The 19715-nt window shown below is 39.7% G+C and overlaps 1 long non-coding RNA gene across 1 annotated transcript in view; it reads right to left on the bottom strand.

Annotated features, from left to right (window-relative positions):
* LOC119238389 (uncharacterized) overlaps positions 1–19715 on the bottom strand; it is a 92055-nt gene that overhangs the window by 1063 nt on the left and 71277 nt on the right. The gene's annotated exons all lie outside the window — the stretch shown is intronic.

Below are 19715 nucleotides of genomic sequence, written 5' to 3'. Positions count from 1 at the left end.
CCCTTAGTACCTCAGAATGTAACTGTCTTTAATAAAAGAAAATATACACACATACACAAACAAAAAACAGTAGTAATAAATAAAAAAACCAAATTAGCAGGCAACTATAAATCAGAGACATTCTGCAAGGGTAGAGGAATCAAAACGGGGGCAGAAGAGCACAAGTGACTATGGTGATAGTTTATGGGTGAACTGGTGGTGGGAATTTTGTGGGGAATATATCTGAAAGGAGAAAGCATACAAGCATAAATGAACAATGATATAAAACTACGCATATATGTATATATATATATTGTGTGTGTGTATGTATGTATGTATATGTCGTTAAGTTAAAACGAGGCTTGTTAAGGGAGCCCTAATCCAGCATGTCTGGTGTCCACATTAGAAGAGGAAGAGATGCCAGGGGTCATATGCATAGAGGAAAGGTGCGGGAGGACACAGCAAGAAGGCTGCAGAAACCAAGGACAGAAGCCTCAGGCAGAACTAAACCCGTTAACACCTTAATCTTGGATGTCCAACCTCCAAAATACGAGAAAATAAATTTATGTCATTTAAGCTACCCAGTCTATGGCTTTTTTTTTTTTATTTCACTCCATTGTAGACCAATATTTTTGTAAAATGTAACACAAACAAAAGACTGAAACATTAAAAATAAAGAAGTACTAAGTAGGAGACCACATTTAAATATATGCAAGAAACATAAAATTACTGTTAATTTGCTAAAATCTACTCTTGCTTTGTGCAGTTCCCTCCCATGTTCTTGTGACAGTGGCGCTGGCTCATGGACTACAATTTTGAGGAGTCCTGCTCTGAACGCCTGCAGTGCAATAAGGATGATATTTTCCAGAGTAAACATGATCACGTCACTCCTTGTTAAAGCACTTGAATGTCTTCTTCCTCACTGTCTATAGAATAAAGTAAGGCCCACACTGCTTAGCATAACTCTTCAGATATGCTCCGTCTCTAACAGCCTCCTTCCTGCCTTCTCTCTCATCCCAATCTCCCACGTGGCCCAATGCTCCTGTAAACTCTGTGCTTCTGCATACACTGTTTCTCCCCAGAAGAGATGATCCTCAAGTTTTTCAACTTTGTATTCCCACTAAGCTGAGCTGTTTGAGGTTGGGGACCTCGTCTGTTCCATCACCACCTTCCCAACACTTAAGCGGTGGGGACTGCACTCAGTAAATGCTGTGTCAGTGGTGGCTGGATGACAGTTTTGGGAAAGAAAGCTGATACTTTCATATGATCTTACTTGTGAAAACACAGTCAATAATTTCTCTGGAATGATCCCAGGATAACATCTTTCATTCCTGTGTTTGTGCATGCCTTATAGCATGGTTTTTCACTAGAATTGAATTTCATGATCAAAGAATGAAGTTCGGTTTTTCAAGATTGAGGGACATGTTCACCTTGAGTCTCCTTAATAACGAAAAGAAAGGAGCTTAAAGTCTTTACTTGTGCTCCATTTCAATATAAGGTCTTCACATATGGATGTCTCTCAACTCAGAACAAAGTACATCATGCTTCAAACTGAGCAGATGCACAGATTGATGCAATCTGTCTATAGAAAATGAGAAAGAACTAGGTCAGCGCTGTGGAAGTCGAGGGGAGAAGGACTGAGTAAAAGCAGACCAGTTTAATGTATACATGTATGCCTTAAAAACAAAACTCAAAGCCTTTTATGCGGTGCCAACAACATGGATGTGACCTCTTGAAAAACATTAGACATAGGCGCTAATAGACATTAAGCAGGAAAAATAAGCTAATTTCAGGATGATAAAGGCCATTCAAAGCCAAATTTTCACTAATGTATTATTGAAACTGAAGTTTTAATTTATCACTTGCAGTTTTTCAAGGAAATAAAGCCAAAAACAAAACCAACAGTAAAATTAAAAAAAAAAACAACAAAAAACAACTTATAAATCTCCCATGGAGTCAAGAAGGGTCCTGCCTGGTTCTGTGTACTTCTGGATTATGGCTGCAACAAGCCACTCTGGGCCCTCCTATAAGCATGGCCACGTGGAAACATTACTTGGTTTACTAACTTCTCCTGCATGTCCCACATCAATCCCTGTTCACCCATCCCCTCTGCCTGACCTCAGAGCCCCAGTTGCTCCACTGCAGCCTCCTCCAGAGTGGTGGCTCACTCACCTCTGCAGTCCCACGCTGGCGCACCAGGAATGTAAATATGTGACAGGTGATTGACTCAACAAAAGGGTGACCAGATGAAAAGATTCTTTTGGACAGAAAAATGTCCCATGAGAAAAGACAGATGACGTAAGGCAAAGACTGTGAACACCCTCTACTGGCTCCATTCCCCCTCCCCCTTCTTTACCTCAACGTGGAAGAAAAGATCCTTTGCTAGTCTAAGACCTTCTCACCTCAGGGAGGCAGAAAAGGATAACAAGCTTGATGATGAGCTGCCTAAACGTTGAAATGAAGAGAAAAACCACCTTCTTAAACATGTGGTACTAAACACTACATTCAAATAAAAATGGAAATAACTTTCATACAACAACAATCCAAGTAAACTTACAGGAAGCAGAGAGCCTCCCATCTCCTCTCCCCACCACACTCACTGCTGGGACAATCCTTGGGGCCTCCGGTACACACTGCTCTCTCTACAATCCTGGCTGTTTGAGCATCACAGGGAGAGTACAGGCTCCTCAAATACGCTGTCTTACACTTGTTTCTGTCCCTGTCAGTGTCTAGATAAAAGCAAGTAGGCTACAAAGGCTAAACCGTAATTATTCTCTCTATTCAAACTGCTACCTCTCAACTTGTAGGGTTCATGTGCTGTCTCTCAAGCCTTTTAGACCCAGATCTAATGTTGCTTCTTCCAGAAAGCCTTTCCTGATCTCCTCAGCTAAAGTCAAAGTCCTTTGTGCATACTGAATTGTGTCTGTCTTGTGGCCCTGATCACTTTTCACATTATTCCAGAGCTATTTGTGCTCATGTGCCAGATTGCAAAGCTTAAACTCTCCTAGCCCTATGTCCTCGGTCAGGGTTAAGCACACACACTGTGGGCAACAAGTTTGCTCAACGATCGAAGATATCTCATTACAAAAAAGCAGACTAGGTACCTTTCCTTCTTCGTCTTATCCCTTTCCCAAACATTATGCCTTCAAATAGGTGAAGCTGAGATTCTCAGAGTTTTATTCTGATTGGAGTGGGGAAAATGCTTGTAAGAGGAAATGTATGGTTTTACTTATGTACCTGGCATAACACCTTAATAGCTCAGCCTTCCTCTGCTCCCTCCCACTGTGCGTTGGACAGCTAATAGGATTAGCTGCTCCATTCTAATAACCCAGCTTAGTTAAAGGCCAGCAAAAATGACAGTTTCAATCTGAATTACATGGCCTGGGAATCCATTCAATTATTAACTAGAGTAACTGTTATTACCTCTCCCAATCAAAGGAGAGGCAGCTGTTGATCTCTGGTGGCCTGCAAAGGCTGGTGGCCTTTGTACTTGACTTCTCTGTAGTCAGTAATTATGTTCTTTGTGATCAGGGAGGAAGACCTTCCCAGCCCTTTAGAAAGAGGTGGCAGATGGAGAAAATTGTTTGCATGTTCATTAGCAGGATAGGCTACATTTGTTCTGAGCATCCGTGACACTTTAAGACTTGTTTAGAGATAATACAAGGAGGTTTTGGGAAGTCCATATATTTAGAACTCAGCAGCCCAATTTATAGAGATGAGAAGATCCTAAAGTGAATTTTTTAGGGTTGTTTTTCCCACAGGGGAAACTCTCTCAATACCGAAGACATATATCACTACCTCTCCACTGACTTTACCTGGTAATGTTGGCCTAGAAGAAGCAAGTATAATGAGCTGGTTCTGTTGTGTGATTTTTCTCTTCTAATGTCGACTTCTTCATATTCCCATAATCTACATAAAGTCTAGGCTTGGTTTATAAGCTACAGACATCCACATTTGAGGGACTCAGGTTCTGGGGTTAAGGATACCACCGGGGTAAAAGTATACGTCTATGGGAATGCTGTGCAAAAAAGAGTAAAATCATAACACACAGTTTGAAGATTTGGTAATAAGGTAAATGGGTCTGAGAGAGGCTAGAAAAGCTTTCCTAAGAAGAGAGGCAAAACTGCTTTGTGATGCTAATCAGAACTTGGGCCCTCTGGAAGGCTCTCCCTGAAGGAACTGAATTGTGCCATTTTTGACCTGTTTGAACTAAGTGAGACGAGGGCAGGATAAGGAGTGCTTGGGGGCGGTGCAGGAGTTAAAGGAGGAAAGCAGGGCATGACACCGTATGCTGTTAAGAGATAGGTGACCAAAGATTGGTTTACAGAATTCATTACTGCTATGCAACAATGTTCACAAAGTTATTTTGATTTCCTTCATCCTCAAATTCTGCAAAGCTGCCAAGTGGCAGTTGTTGGGCCAGGTCCAGCAATCTCAATCACAGAGAGAGATTAAAAATAGATAAATGCAGGACAGGGAGACGGGTGTCACGAGGGGATGTAAAAAGAGCTGCATGCACAGATGAAGTGGTTCCTTTGACTAGCTCTTCAGGAAACAACAGGTGTCAGTGTGGACAGTTTTCTAGTTATTGTGCGAAGAAATTAAAAGACCAAGGATCTATATAAGTGAGGTTCCTTGTGCAATCCCTTCACTCTTCCAGCTTTCTCAACTTCCAGGCGACCCGCTGGTTCCCAGCAGAATATGAAGGGTGAGACCTTAGAGCTCAGAGGCTCTTCATAGAGACAGCAAGGGCAGGGAGAGACTGTGTCCTCTGCATTTGATGCTCTCCCCATCATAATGCTTGCAGCTCTTCTCTGATTTTTTCTATTATTTAACTGTAAATTATCATACTGATTATTTAATCATAAAATACGCTGTGAGCTGTCAGTTGGGATTATATTTATACAGGAGTCTAGCAAAAGATAGGTATTCAATAATATTTGTTGAATTAAAGAATAAAAGTACAGCCTAATTTCTGGGCCTCTAATACCAGAAATTCTCTTAAGAAGAGGGAAAATTCATGAATCCAAAATGAGAGAGAAAAGATTTAGAAACATCCATTTGTCTGGCAAAGTCAAGGCCAGAGTACAGTAAGCTAGAAACTGGAAGCTGACAGGCCAGGTCTTGGTGTTAGGCTTGTCTAAAGGGGACAAGCCCAGAAAGGCCAGATCAGGGATGCGAAGGCTAATTATCTTTGTTTATTACTGGTCCTAACTCATTTTGGCATCATATTTTTTCACTCTATTCTGAAGGCAAGTAGTCTCCAGATACTTTTATGCCCTTAAAGAAAGAGGGAGACAGCAGTTTTAAGGAGTAAAAATAAACTTAAGTAGTGAACCAGGAAACCAAACTTTTACTTTTTTCAAAGTGACACCCTGAAGGTCTGAGAGTGACATGTTTGCCACATGGCAGGTCCTGGGCTATTATTTTAGATATGCCCTTGCAACAACTTTGTGAGTCTGGAATTATTACCCATTATAGGAAATCAGAAATATATGTAAGGAGAGACAGTTACTTGCCTAAGATTTCATAGCTAGTTAATGGCATAACTAGGTGGATGGAGTCTAGGTTTATCTGAACTCTATATGACGGACCTACAAGGAATGTTGGAAAATCCAGTGTGTGGTATAGAATTGTGTTTGACTTTTAGCGTAGTTATTATTAAACACGCCAATTTTATAAAATCTTGAACTAGAGCTATTTAAAATTTTTATACCAAATATTATTTTGAAATAATTTTGGATTTACTGAAGGGTTCCAAGAATAACAGAGTACTTGTACGCCTTAATTCAACTTTATCTCAACTTAACATCTTGTATAACCATGGTACATTGACTTATAAAAACTAAGAAATCATATTAAAACTGTACTATAACTGAACTACAGACTCTTAACTGGATTTCTCCTACATTTTCCACTGAGATCCTTTCTCTGTTCCAGAATCAAATCTAGAAGACCACATTACTTAATACTATTATGAGGACAAGGTGAAGTTACTTTTAGATTAGAGAAGGGATCCTGAACTCTCTTCTATTAGCATTCATTAGGCCCCCCCCCAAAAAAAAAAAATTCTTGAAATGATCCAGACTCAGAGAATGTAAAAGAATGCCAAGTTTGACCAACACAAGTAAGTGAAAAAGGAAATGAGGGCTAAATAGACTCTGAGGGACTGAAATATGAGCAGTTCTTTGAGGGGTGGTGTAGCTCTTGCAACTGTCAGGAAATGGGGAGAAATGTGCACAGCAGGGGGGGCAAGCCTTGGGTGAGGAGGAAAGGAATGTGGGGCCAGAAGTAGAAGAAACTCTCCCCACAGCTCCACTCCCAACTGGCTTCAATACTTTCTCAGTTAGGACGGTCTTTTTAAACACTTTCCTTTCTAAACATCGGTGAAATCTCTGTAGGCTTTGCTTCCAACTTCAGCACAGAACTGCTCTAGAGTATGCCTTCCTCGTTTGGGTCCAGGCTAGAATATTTATTGCAAGTATTTTTCAAGATGCAGCAAGGTTAACAGCTTTGTGATAAGGTACTAGGAAAGTCAAGAACAGTTGTTTTAGAAATGCTCCTGCTAGGAAAGCACTGGGTCTGCTTAATGAAAGAAGGAAAATGCTAGTGATAGGCACTGTTTTCTCAGGTGGATTATCTGGAGCATCCACTCTGGTTCAGAAACCTTTCCTCTGGCACCTAAAGGTACGTACGGGAAATGGAAATAAGAAAAAAGGACAAAACCTGTTACTTATGAAACTGATACAAAATGTGGCAAGGAAATAGGCAAAAACGATTAGTTCTTGAGATCTGGGACTTAAAGATGATCGTGGTGACTTCTATTTTTGTCATGGATGAAAAGCGACTGGCAATGCAAAGTTTCTGTTCTCCTAAAATGTCTCAGACTATACCTTCTTATGTGGATAACAGTGTGAAAACCGTTTTAGGCTATCTGGTCTGTCGTCATCATTTTACCACAGCAAACATGATCAAATGTTAGCCAAGTGTCGATGCTGCCTTCCTGAATTCTAACTTCAGAGCAGCTCTCAGGGAGTGAGAACAAGACTTTTACTAAAGGTGAACTAAAATGTTTTTTTTAAAAGCCTGATAATTCAAGGCAAACAAAACTCAGAGGCGTCATTAAGTCTTGAGAATACCAGATCATCACAGACTCTTGTTTCTTTATAAAAAAGCAATATAATTCCTTTTATAAGGAATATTCAAATTTATTTTAAGAAAAATTCAACAATCAACTTATACTGTCTTTAGTTTCAATTCTGAAGTAGGTTTTGTTTTTATTTTTATTTTTTTTACTCCCCCCCTCCCGCCCCCTGAACTAGGTTTTATTTTTAAGCAAGCATATGTATCCATATCCTCCCAATAGGGGGACATAAAATCACCATGTGGAAAAGAAATGTAAAGATCATGAAAAAGACTGCAGCTCTGAAGACATTCGTATGTCAACATTAAATGGCATACAATGCTAGGAGGCCTTTTTAAAGCAGGGAGGGGGAGAGGTAAAGGTCTGAGAAAGACAGGCAAAAAAAACATACGGTACGGGAGGAGTCATGCAGAAAGACCAGTGAGGATTGCTAACTCAGTGGTATAATGAGTTGCAAAGTAATTCTTCCCCTAGTAGCTATAGCCCAGAACAATTACTGTCCTCAACTGTGAGTTCTTTAGGGGCACAAATTGTGTGGTATTCATTGCAGGAACGGTTAGCACGGACTGAACCCCAACTCTTCCACTTGTTAGCCATCTGACATCAGGCAAACTGCTGATCCTCTTGATGCCCAGCATTCTTATTCATAAATGAAGGTACATCATTTCCATCTCAAGTAGGTGTTGAGAGGATAAATAAATTGGTGTGCAAAAATATAGCGTTCATCATCTTTATGATTTCGTCCCCTTTGTCTAGCAAGGTATTTACCGTATTGTTATCAAACAAATATTAGTTTCTACCACGTGAAGATTGTTGCTTTTTCTAGACTTCACATTTCATTTCCAGTTTATTTCATAGTACTACCCACGACAGCAGACTCTTCCTGTTCTTGAGGACATACATCCTGGGGTTTTTGTGAAATGTCTATTGCACTAAAATGGTTTCTCTCATTACTGCCTACATTTAGCTAAGAGTCTGCCTTCTCACACTGGCAGTCTCACCTCAACATCACTTCCTCAAAGGGGTGTTCTTTGACTTGGAGGTTGTATTCCGTCTTCCTATCACAACCCCGAACAACTCTTTACTTCCTCAATCATTTTCTCAAACACCCATCCCTCTTTCTTTCCATTACTTGCTGAAGTGTCAAGAAAGGCACAACTTCTATTTGCTTAATTATTACTGTTTCTCATGCGCTTGGCTTATAAAGAAATCAGTATCTGTTGAGCACGTATATGCGTGTGCTCTCTCTCCCCCTCTCCCTCCCTCTCCCTCCCTCACCCTCCCTCTCCCTCCGTGTGTCTCTCTCTCTCTCTCTCTCTCTCTCTCTCTCTCACATCCCAGGCATTCTTTCAAATGCTGTCTTGCAAGCACTATCTCACACAATACTCACCACCACAGTAAGAGGTTGATGCAGTAACTATTCCCATTTACAAGAGGAACTTACAGCTCCGAGAAGATAAGTAACTTGTTCAAGACTGTGTCACTGGCTAAGGGCTGAAGTAGGAATCAAAAGCAGGTATGACAGACTCTAGAGTCTGACAGAACTAGGGTCAGTGCTGGGAAGTTTCCCTAGACACCACAGCACTAGATACATAATAAACTTTCAAACTTCTAGATTAGACATGGCTCAACATTGTTCCTAAGACAAAGGTTACTGATGATATGACACAGAAAGGACTTATAGAACCTAAGGATTTCAGGCTAAGAAGGAATTTGAAAATGATCTAATTGCCTTAGGAAAGTCAAAAATGCTAGATCAAGTGAACATGTGCCAGAGACTTTATCAAGGTGGCCATTTGGAGTAGTTTGGCAAATGTCATGTGCTCTGTAATCCTGCTAGATTTTTATGATCTATTTTACAACTTGTCTTAGATTTATAAATGAACAGACTTATATTTTTAAAGATTTATTATTTATACAAGAACTGGGGTACAGGTCAGATGTGTGGGAGGGTGACAGGATCTACCAGAGACAGAATGGGGAACAGAACAGGCAGACTGACTGAAATACACTGTTGAGGGGAGCAGCAGGCGAGACAGGAGAGGTCTACTGCGCCATGTGGGTTGCTCCGTGACCGGCTGGGATCGAACCCGCACCTCGGAGACTGTGGACAGCTTCACAGGGCAGCGCTCAACCACCTGCGCCACCCGGGGGGCCCCAGACTTATTATATTAACTCAGCAATCAATCTATCTAGTACTCAGAAAATAGAAGGTGCTTTAGGAGGCCAAACCTAAGGGTAGCAAAAAACAAATCTAAGATAACTGACACCCGTACTTTGGATTTTGTATTCAAGAAATACATGGTAATAAATAAACTACAGCGGGCCTCCCCGGTGGCGCAGCGGTTGAGCGCTGGGTTGCGAAGCTGCCCGCAGCCTCTGCTGCGCAGGTTCGATCCCCAGCTGCTCCCCGGCCACCGGAGGAGGGTCCCACATGGCGCGCAGACCTCTCCTGCTGCCCGCTGCTCCCCTCAGCAGTGTACTTCATCAGTCTGCCTGTTCTGCTCCCCACTCTGGCTCTGGTGAATTCTCTCACCCTCCTGCGCTTCTGACTGTACCCAGTGCTTATAAATAAATAAATAAATAAAAATAAATCTTAAAAAAAAAAATAAACTACAGCCTCTTTTATTTTAGAATTCATTTTCTGGCTTCCTCAGGTCCTTAATAAAGCACAGTAAACTTGGGATACAAGCAAAACAAATGAAAGCAAACACAGTAACTCACAATGAGTGAGTCATTCTTAGTATTGCAACACTTCACGACAACACACACCAATTTCTCCCTCTCAACAGACCGACTTCATGATGTAATTCCCAGAAATAACCCCTTCTTGGTTAGCCAAACCCACCAAGTTCGTTACTTCTATGAAATAAGCTGTTTGGCTCAGAGAAGCATTAGTCTTGAATATTCATTAGTTGTCTCAAGGCAAGAACTAACAGGAAGACAAGTCACAAAATCCACTCAATTAATTGTCTGCCAACGATATGGCTAGTACTTGGTAAATGGAAGAACTATAGCAGCACAGAGGACTGGAACCTGCCCTCAAGGACCTCACATTCAACTAGAATAGAGAGATGTTAAGACAAAGGGGGGGGAGCATAGTGTGATGAGTCCTGTGGGGGATACAGGATGCACCATGGGTTTACATGGTAGGAACCTAACTTGTCTGGGTGAAGATCAGGGGAATGACAGGGAGCACATCCTATAGTAGGGGGACACTGGAAGTGATGAAGGTGAATACATGTTTGCACAGGCGGGAGAAGGGGGAAGGAGGCAAATGGACTCAGCGGAAGAGAGCAAGGCATGTGAAGGGATGATGTGTACAGAGCTAAAGGGAACAGAATCCACTGAAAATAAAACAACAAACCATTGAAAATGGTTAGAGTGTGACATGAGTTGGGGGGGTGGGGCTGTTGAGAAATGATGGTGGAGAAAAGATTTTTCAATGATCTTGTATGCAAAAAAAAGATACAGAGTGTGAATCTTATTCTAAAGCAGCGGAGTCACCAAAAGGCTTTAAAGCAGAGAGTGAAGAACTCATGTTTCCACCTTTGGAAGCATAACCTGAAAGCTATATGGAGGACAAACTGGAGGAGGTTAAGATGAAAAGGAAAGAACTCAAATAGGGAACCATTATATTGGGATGTCGGAAAAGCCATGATGCATTCTTGCAACAAAAACAGAAAAAATACATCATGACTTTTCTGACAACCCAGTATTTCAATTGAGATACAATTACAGACCCAACGCCACCAATGATAATTCAAATAGAAAGGTAGGATGGATAGCTAAAATCCGTATTTACAAGAAAAAGCAACAGGTTTTGCTACTGATTAGATGTGGAGCCAGGGGAAAAAAGAAGTCAATTTATTAATCATCTTTTCTATTTAAGGCATAAGAGATACAAACTGGTGTGGTACAGATCAGAATCTCCGCCATGAAGGATCTTAGAACTCAGTTGGGTAAACTAGGTATAAAAAAGAATCTAACAATTTTCCAGATAACATTTAAGTGCTGTAGGGTAGGTAAAAAGTATCAGGCTTTTCTGCCCTCCCACCATCAGGATAGATGAAGGAACCCTGCGGTCCTGAATGTATGCCTGATGGCAGCACCTGGAATAGGGTGTGGGCAGATGTAGATGGGTTTCACTTGGGCTGAGACTGGGCTTTTAAGGGAAGTGTCACGGAGACGCCAGCAGGAGCAGAAAAGCCGAGAGAGAAGCAGAGCCATGATAAGAGCAGAGAGAACGTTGAAAGAAGGCCGGAGAGCCCAGAGTGAAGACTTGCTGGGGGCTGGGAGGCCTGCCAGCCTCCTGGTCCCCCAGCGCCCCTGCCTGCCCTGTACCTGGTAAATCCCAATAAAAGCCTGCAAAAGCCACCGAGGGCTCCAGGACTCTCTCCTCCTTTACCTGGTCCACTGGATCAGAAAACCTGCTCAGTGGCGGCCCATTCCTGCCCCTACAAGTGCTAAATGAGTATTCGGAAATCAGAGCACTGAGGCAGAGCAGGAAAGGAAGTATTCTCATGCCTTCTACTCATAATGCCAAACGAAAAACTTTAAGAACATTTGACTTTTTAGTAGATAACCTTGGTGAGTAAAACAGTAGCTCAAACTGGATACCGCTACAGAGAAATGAAAACTGGACAGATTTCACAGCATTTGTCATTAATTACCTATCACTGTTCAATAACATTAATTACATGGAAAAGACAGAGTGAAATATAAAGGAGAAAGGAAAAGAAAATACAAGATAGGCCGCCTTTTTCTAGGAAAGGCAATCTTTCCCCCAAAAGGATAGCATATATTATTGGTTTTCATGTACTCTGTACAAAAGTCTACTTTCTCCCTAATTTGCAATTCAAGGATTCCTATGTCATTACCATAGAGTTACCACTATTCTCTAAAGACCTTTACCCTGCTGTAAGGGTAAATCAGGTAAATTTTCTTAAAAATTACAAGTGGCACTTACAAGTAGCTACTGATTTGGTATCTCTGCTCACAGCTACCCCAGGGCTACCCCAGAGGCCACTGTAAACTGCACCAAAGCACAGACAGCATGAAACAGTTCAAAGAGGAGGCTAAAATCTAATGATTCCATCGTATTTTCCATGCACTAGTCAGCATTAGGCTCAGAGGTAGAACATATGTGAGCTCTGTTAGCTTTTGCTACTCACAGACACAAATGCACCTTCTCAGAATTTACATTTTATTAAGTAAACTGATTTCTGAAAGTCATCTTTTCTCTAGACTGCAAGAAACAGAATTAGCACATTTCATTTGGCACATGAGGGATAGGGCCAAACAATCAGTAGCTGCAGCTACTGGTTATGTTATCTCTCTCTTTTTTAAAGGACAGTAGACTTGATAGAAAGAACTAGGGGTTTTCAAGGTAAACTGGAGGGTAAAAACCATTAAGTCACAAATTTTTATTAACAGATAAGCTTCAACACCTTCTATATACACAAAGATGTAAGGGTAAATCAGGTAAATTTGCTTAAAAATTACAAGTGGCACTTAAAAATTAATTTTCATAATCTTTTCTGGCACCAAGTTGGTACTTATTTAGGGAATTTAAAATGAATATTTTTGTACTAAGAAGCACTGCTGAGTCTACAAAGGAATGACTCAGAACACTGCAGTCCCTAAATAGAAGAAGTAACAAAACGAACAAACTGCACGAGACCATGAGCCACACAGACTGCTCTGCCCGCGCACATTGCAGCGGAATGAAAATTGCCATGTGGGGTATGACCATGCAAGGCAGACATTGCAGTTATTTAGAAAAACTACATTTTAAAAGGTAGAAGCAGAGCCCTGGCTTTGCCAGTGGCTGGTATGGACACAGAAGTTCCAGAGACACCACTTTCCCTTTTCCGCTCCCCTAGCTCTGGGTGCTGCTGCAGCAGATGGAGAAGCTTCCCACAGTTACTACTCTCTGGGTACACAGCCCCTTTCTTTATGCTTCTCTAATCTGTTCAGTAATTTTTGTAATGAAATCTTCCTTTTAAATGTCTCTCTTCTTGAAATGCCTATAGTAGTTACTATTTCTCTGACTGAATGTCATCCAAGACATTAATTCTTTAGTACAGTCTGCCTACTGTTGCTTAACATTTCATTATTTATTCAACAAATATTTATCAAGCAACCATTATATTCTTGTGTTAGGTCCTGGGACAGATAAACAGACATATCTACACTTTTGTGGAGTTTATAGTCTTATATTCTAGTTTGGTATATTAATTTCTAGTCACAAATATGTAAAGATTATAAACTCAGTGAAAGTTAGATCCCGAGGTACTATTCAATTTTTTCCTGGTGAATGCTTTAACCAGAAAGAATCTCTAAAAGAAATTTATCACTTTAAGTTAATCAATGTATACAAAGTAAATTTTATTAGTTAATAAATCAAAGTGGTAAGAAGTGTCAACCTTTCCTGGTTGTCCTTTAGTAACCCATTGTGTCCCTGATGTTACAATTAGGTATCACAAAAATATAGATGATATAACTTATGTGAAGTATATTCGTAGGACACACAAAGCTATACAAACAAGATCTCACAGAAGCTGGGAGATTCATCACAGATTTACCCAAGTCTGCATTTGAGTTAGATAAGAAATTTATTAAATTTGTTTCTATGGCACTTGATAAAAAGATATTAGATAGGTTCAAAAAGTCCCCTATCAAATGGACCCAGTGGCCTAATGTGTCCCCAGACACTAGATTACCGATTTGTTTATCATTGTCTTGACTATAATACTGTCAATGTATTATTCATAAGTACATTATGCATTTTACTGCTTGTCTTAGAGATTTTAATTCAGAAAATACTTTGTGCCAGCAAGAATTTAGTGACAAGGATAAAAAAAAAATCTCATTTTTTTTTTACAAGTGATTTGCATAGCAATTCTATTAATCAAAATGGACTATTAGTGTACATAAGTATATCATAACATGATTTGTCAATTACAAGGGGTTTTCTATTCTGAAAAATTCAAACTGCTTTGTGAGTAACTTTAATTTTCTTATAATTGCCCAAATCTATGAAAAACAACAATTTAGGTCAAGAAGCATGAACTGAATACACATAATCCAAACTACCATAGAGAGCTTCATCCAGTATAACTTATTCTAGTTTGAATTTGGTGTAGAGCTATTTCTTCAATCATTGTATAGCCAGCATTTAATGGGTAGTGAGTCAGCTTAAAGATTGCTGTTTTTTAAGTCTTTTATTAAGCAATGGTTGTTTTTTATACATAATCTCACTTCCAAGTTTTACTTTTGGAAGGGAAACTAGTAAAATGATAATTTTCTAATTGCTTAAATTGAAGCTCATTTAAATGTGTAACTTACAAGATGTGAAAACCTGGACTGTACAGAGAAATATGTGGTTGAAACACATACACAAAATGTGAAACTTTTATTTGTAACCTAACACAGGGTAGGAAATAAGTATTTCAACCAAAAGGTAAATGTTAGCAAAATGCTAGTGGGAGTGATGACTAAGGGGTGTGGAGTTCTTTCTGCGTGCTATGACTATGCTCAAAAATTGATTGTGGATGGCTGCACAACTCTGCGAGTATACTAAAAGCCAGTGAAATGTACACTTTAAATTTACATGCTGTATGAATTATACCTCAATAAAGCGACTATAATGTTAACAAAATGGTCTAATTAAAAAACACAAAATTTATTGACATACTGGTTACCTAAACATTTACAGCAATTCCAACCAGATGGATTAACTTAACTTTTGGGCAGTTAAATGGCACACTGCTTTAAGTAAACATGATACATAAAATTCAAATTAGAATGACACTATTTATAGAAATATTTTCTACTTTCCAAAAGATTGAGACTCAGTTGATAGCACTGGAGTTATTAAAGATTTTAAGTTATTTAAACTGGAATCTTAAATAATAGATCAGAAATATATATCTGTACAAAATGAGCAAAATTCAGACTAAGACAGAAGTCTCTGATATGTTTCCTTCTCTCACACACATTAGACTGAGGCCCAGAAGTATTGAGTTACTAGTTTTCAGGACAGTCGCTGATTAACCTTTATGGGAATCTGATAGGACCAACCAAAAATCAAAAGAGATTCAGCATCTGTGTGCTTCAGAAAATATATGATAATATAAACAACCTTAAACACCCGAATTTTAAAGTTAAGTGACAGTCAGGGATTCATTCATTCATTCATTCAATAAATATTTTCAGGCCTTCATCCAATGCCAGACAGTAGATGTGTCTGTACAGACACAGGAAGACAACTCACCAAACTCCCTGGGTTGATGCAATAGTGAATGTTCAATCAGAGGCCTCCAAGAACATGGAACAGGAGAAATCATTGCTCGCTGTTTTTTTATGAACATACATGCTTTATAGATGAAAAATCACTATTACAGCATGTTATGTATACTGGTGAGGATGATATACTTTCTATGTCAGTGTCTTAGTCATGAAAAAAGGGGGCATAAATCATGTATCAAAAACCCCAATTGTTGTGTATGATTAGGGTGAATTCACTTAACCTCTCCCACCTTAGTTTCCTCATATATGCCATTAATTCTTGACTCTGAAACTGAAGTGACTGTCAAGGCTGAAATAAGACTATGTTAAACATGGTGATTGTCCTCTTTGATATTCTGCAGTCTCCCTATGATGTAAATTTATGCTTTTGCTCAATTCTTGAAAATTCACAGGGGTTAAGTGTCGAATACTATTTTTCTTCATTCTCTTCTGGAACTCCAGAAGCCCCTCAGTCCACATTCAGTGACTCTTAACCATTCTCTTACCCTTTCATCTGTTTACTCCAAAATACCTCAATACTATCTTCCAAGTTTTAATTCTCTCTACTTCCAATCTAGATTTTATCTGCAGTTAATTTTTAATTTCAAAAACTGTATTTTGATTTCCTATATTTCTTAGTTCTTTTTAATATTATCTATTTAATTTCTGTCAAAGTTTCATACTTTCCTGTTGATTTGAAATGAGTGCTTTCATTTATCCCTTTGAACATACATATAATTTAAAAAATTCTTTTTCAGGTATTTCTGTAAAATTTATTTCATCTGTTATAAATTTAATGAAAGTATTGTTTCATTAAAAACATTTTTTGGCTGTCTTTCCTAACATTTGATTATTTCATGGTATGATTTTTGTTTGAAGGCACATTTTGTTTTAGTCTGTGTATTCCTTTATGCCCCTTACCTAGCAGCTTCCTAGTTGCTTCCCCTGGGCATCCAGGGCTCCAAGTCACATAAATGGCAACTCAGAGGTAGGAGCTCTCCTGCAGTGATCCTGGAGCTACTGTAGATTTAGTAACCGAGCTGACAGGTGGCTTGGTTCAATTTCTGGTTATGAGGCTGTGTGTTCTCCTCTCCCTAGGCCTGGAAGCTCCTATGAGCTGATGTACTAGGCAGTGGCCAGAGGCAGTTTTATGAAACCTCCTTTCTTGAGTGGCAAAGTTCCTACCCCAAGTTCTGAACTTAAGATGTGAACATGGCTTTGTTAGGGGCATATGATCCTCCTGTAGTCCACAGGAGCCTAATTCTTGTCACTATAGTCAACCTCTGGACTGCCAGTGTTACAGAGTTGTGGCTTCTGTCCTTTTTATGACTTTGTGTTTTTATTCATTCTGTTTGTAATCCAAAGAAATTTCTATTTTTTTTTTAAGATTTATTTATTTATTTATTCATACAAGCACTGGGTACAGTCAGAAGTGCGGGAGGGTGAGAGAATTCACCAGAGCCAGAGTGGGGAGCAGAGCAGGCAGAAGAACCAAAGTACACTGCTAAGGGGAGCAGCGGGCGGCAGGAGAGGTCTGCGCACCATGTGGGACCCTCCTCCGGTGGCCGGGGAGCAGCTGGGGATCGAACCGGCACAGCAGAGGCTGCGGGCAGCTTCGCAACCCAGCGCTCAACCGCTGCGCCACCGGGGAGGCCTTCTATTTTGTTTTTGATCTATGTCCCCTTGAGTTTTCTTTAAAAATTATATATATATATATATATATATATATATATATATATATATATATATATATATATATTTACTGCTAGGCATCTGAAGCACAAGAGATGTCTCAGTGCATAAATTTACTATGGCAACATGACCCAACTAATCTGGAAATCTCGGCTTTCCTCTTGGCTTACATGGCAATCACTCTTAGTGTTTTCTCCATCACTCTCACTAATATTTCATTTGCCTTTGAAGACCTGTCTCCTTGTGCCTAACACAGTGATTAGCAAACTTTTTCTTGAAGGACCAGAAAGTAAATATTTTAAGTCTTACAAAGAGGTAAAATCAAGGCTATCATAAAATGCACTTGTTAATAAATGTAGAGGATATTCTTGAATTTGTGAACCATTAAGAAACTGGTCAGCTTTGGTCCGTGGGGCACAGTTTAACGATCTCTGCAGGAAATGATATTGCTCAGGATGCTCTCTTTTCTACCCTTTCCTTACTCTAAGATTATCATTCCCTTCTTTCCCTTACTTTTCACAGCTAATATGGATTGTCTCTTACTTTTAAAATGCACCTATTTTTTTATCCCTAGCACTGTCAACTTACTTTAGTCAGCCACCATTTCACTTAAATATCCAAAATAGCCTCATAGACTTTTTTGCTACAAGATCTACTGACCACAGCGAAGCCTGAAGGATCTTTCCAAAAGAAACAGCAAACCTAATTGCTTCACACATTGCTTGAAATCCTCCAGTGGCTCCCCATTTCTATCCTGTGCTTCATTATCTGATCTCTCTATCTCTCAGCCTTGGTGCTTACTCTTCCCCATGCTTGCTATATTCCAGTTACAATGAATGACTGACTAGACTACTACACACTCTTCTGTGCTTCTCTGGGTCTTTTGCAAATGCTAATTTCTCTTCCTGAAACACTTTGTTAAAACTCTTGGATCAAGAAGATGTGGCATAGATACACAATGGAATACTATCCAGCAATCAAAAAGATAAACTAATGCCACTCGCAGTAACAAGGATGGAGCTAGAAGAGATTATGCTCAGTGAAATAAGTCAGAAGGAAAGAGAAAAATATCGGATGACTTCACTATAGGAGGAATATAAGGGGACCAAATAAGGCATTAGGAAAAAATAGTAACAATAAAAAACAACAAAACAAAATAAAAATACACAGACAACTATATAGAGAGACATTCTGTAGGGGAGGAGGAGGGAGAGGGATCAAAACGAGGGCGGGAAGAACAAAAGGGACTATGGTGATGGTGCACAGGTGACTTGGTGGTGGAAATTCTATGGGGACTACACCTGAGAAAAGAAAGCAAACATTGTAAAAAAATGAAAAATGATGTAAAATATATACAAATACATGAAAAAATAGAAAAAATCACCTGTCAAATCTTAGTTTCAATGAAACCTAAAAGTCTCTGAAATCCATTAATAGATTACGTATTCTCATAGTACCTAGTATATAACTTTTATTCATTGAGTGATTCAACAAGTATTTCTTAAGCACAGACAAAAATCCCTACTTCATGAAAGTTATAGTCCATTGGGGTAGAAAGTCATTTAAAAAATAAATAAATATGTTAAGTGGTGAAAAGAACTACAGAGAGAAAATTAGGTAGAGAAGAGGCACTAGGGATTCTGGAAGGAAAGGGGGCTGCAATTTAAAATAGGGTGGTATGGGCCTCCCTGGTGGCGCAGCGGTTGAGCGCTGGGTTGCGAAGCTGCCTGCAGCCTCTGCAGCGCAGGTTCAATCCCTGGCTGCTCCCCGGCCACCGGAGGAGGATCCCACATAGCGTGCAGACCTCTCCTGCCGCCCGCTGCTTCCCTCAGCAGTGTGTACTTCGGTCCTTCTGCCTGCTCTGCTCCCTGCTCTTGCTCTGGTGAATTCTCTCACCCTCCTGTGCTTCTGACTGTACCTAGTGCTTGTATAAATAAATAAATAAATCTAAAAAATAAAAAAAGAAATCTTAAAAGAAAAATGGGGTGGTAAGAGAAGGCCTCCTAAGATGGCACTTGAGTAAAAGACTTGAAGAAGGTGAGGAATAAGCCATTCAACTACATGGAGGAAGAGCTTTACAGACAGAGAAGAGTAAGTGCAAACGGTTGAAGGCAGAAGAATGTTGACACATTTGAGGAACAGCAAGGCCCATGACGCTGGAGTACAATCAGTGAAAGGGAAAAAAAGTAAGAGAAAGAAAAGATGTAAAGAGTAGGGCAAATCTATAGCTTTCTAGGCCATTGCAAATACTTTAGCTTTTGGTACAAAGATACTGGGAAGCCATTGGAGGAGGCTGAGTGGAGATGCAATATAATCTGACTTATCAATCACTCTGGATGCTATGTAGTGAGCAGACTGAAAAGTAACTAGGATGAAAGCAAGGAAACTGGTTATTGTACAACTGCCTTTTTTACTTACCTATAGTTAGCGATTAGACAAAAAGATTGTGGGCAGGATCTGACAGTTTAACCATTTTTATTTGCTGAGAAAATGATCTACCTTTTTTTTTTTAAAAGATTTATTTATTTATTTACACAAGCACTGGGTATAGTCAGAGCGCGGGAGGGTGAGAGAATTCACGAGAGCAGAGCGGAGAGTAGAACAGGCA

The sequence above is a fragment of the Talpa occidentalis genome, unplaced genomic scaffold (genome assembly GCF_014898055.3).
Source record: "Talpa occidentalis isolate TD23 unplaced genomic scaffold, MPIMG_talOcc4v2.1 talOcc4.11, whole genome shotgun sequence".
Taxonomy (NCBI): Eukaryota; Metazoa; Chordata; class Mammalia; order Eulipotyphla; family Talpidae; genus Talpa; species Talpa occidentalis.
The sequence above is the reverse complement of the archived record's forward strand: the minus strand, read 5'-3'. Positions and strand labels throughout refer to the sequence as shown.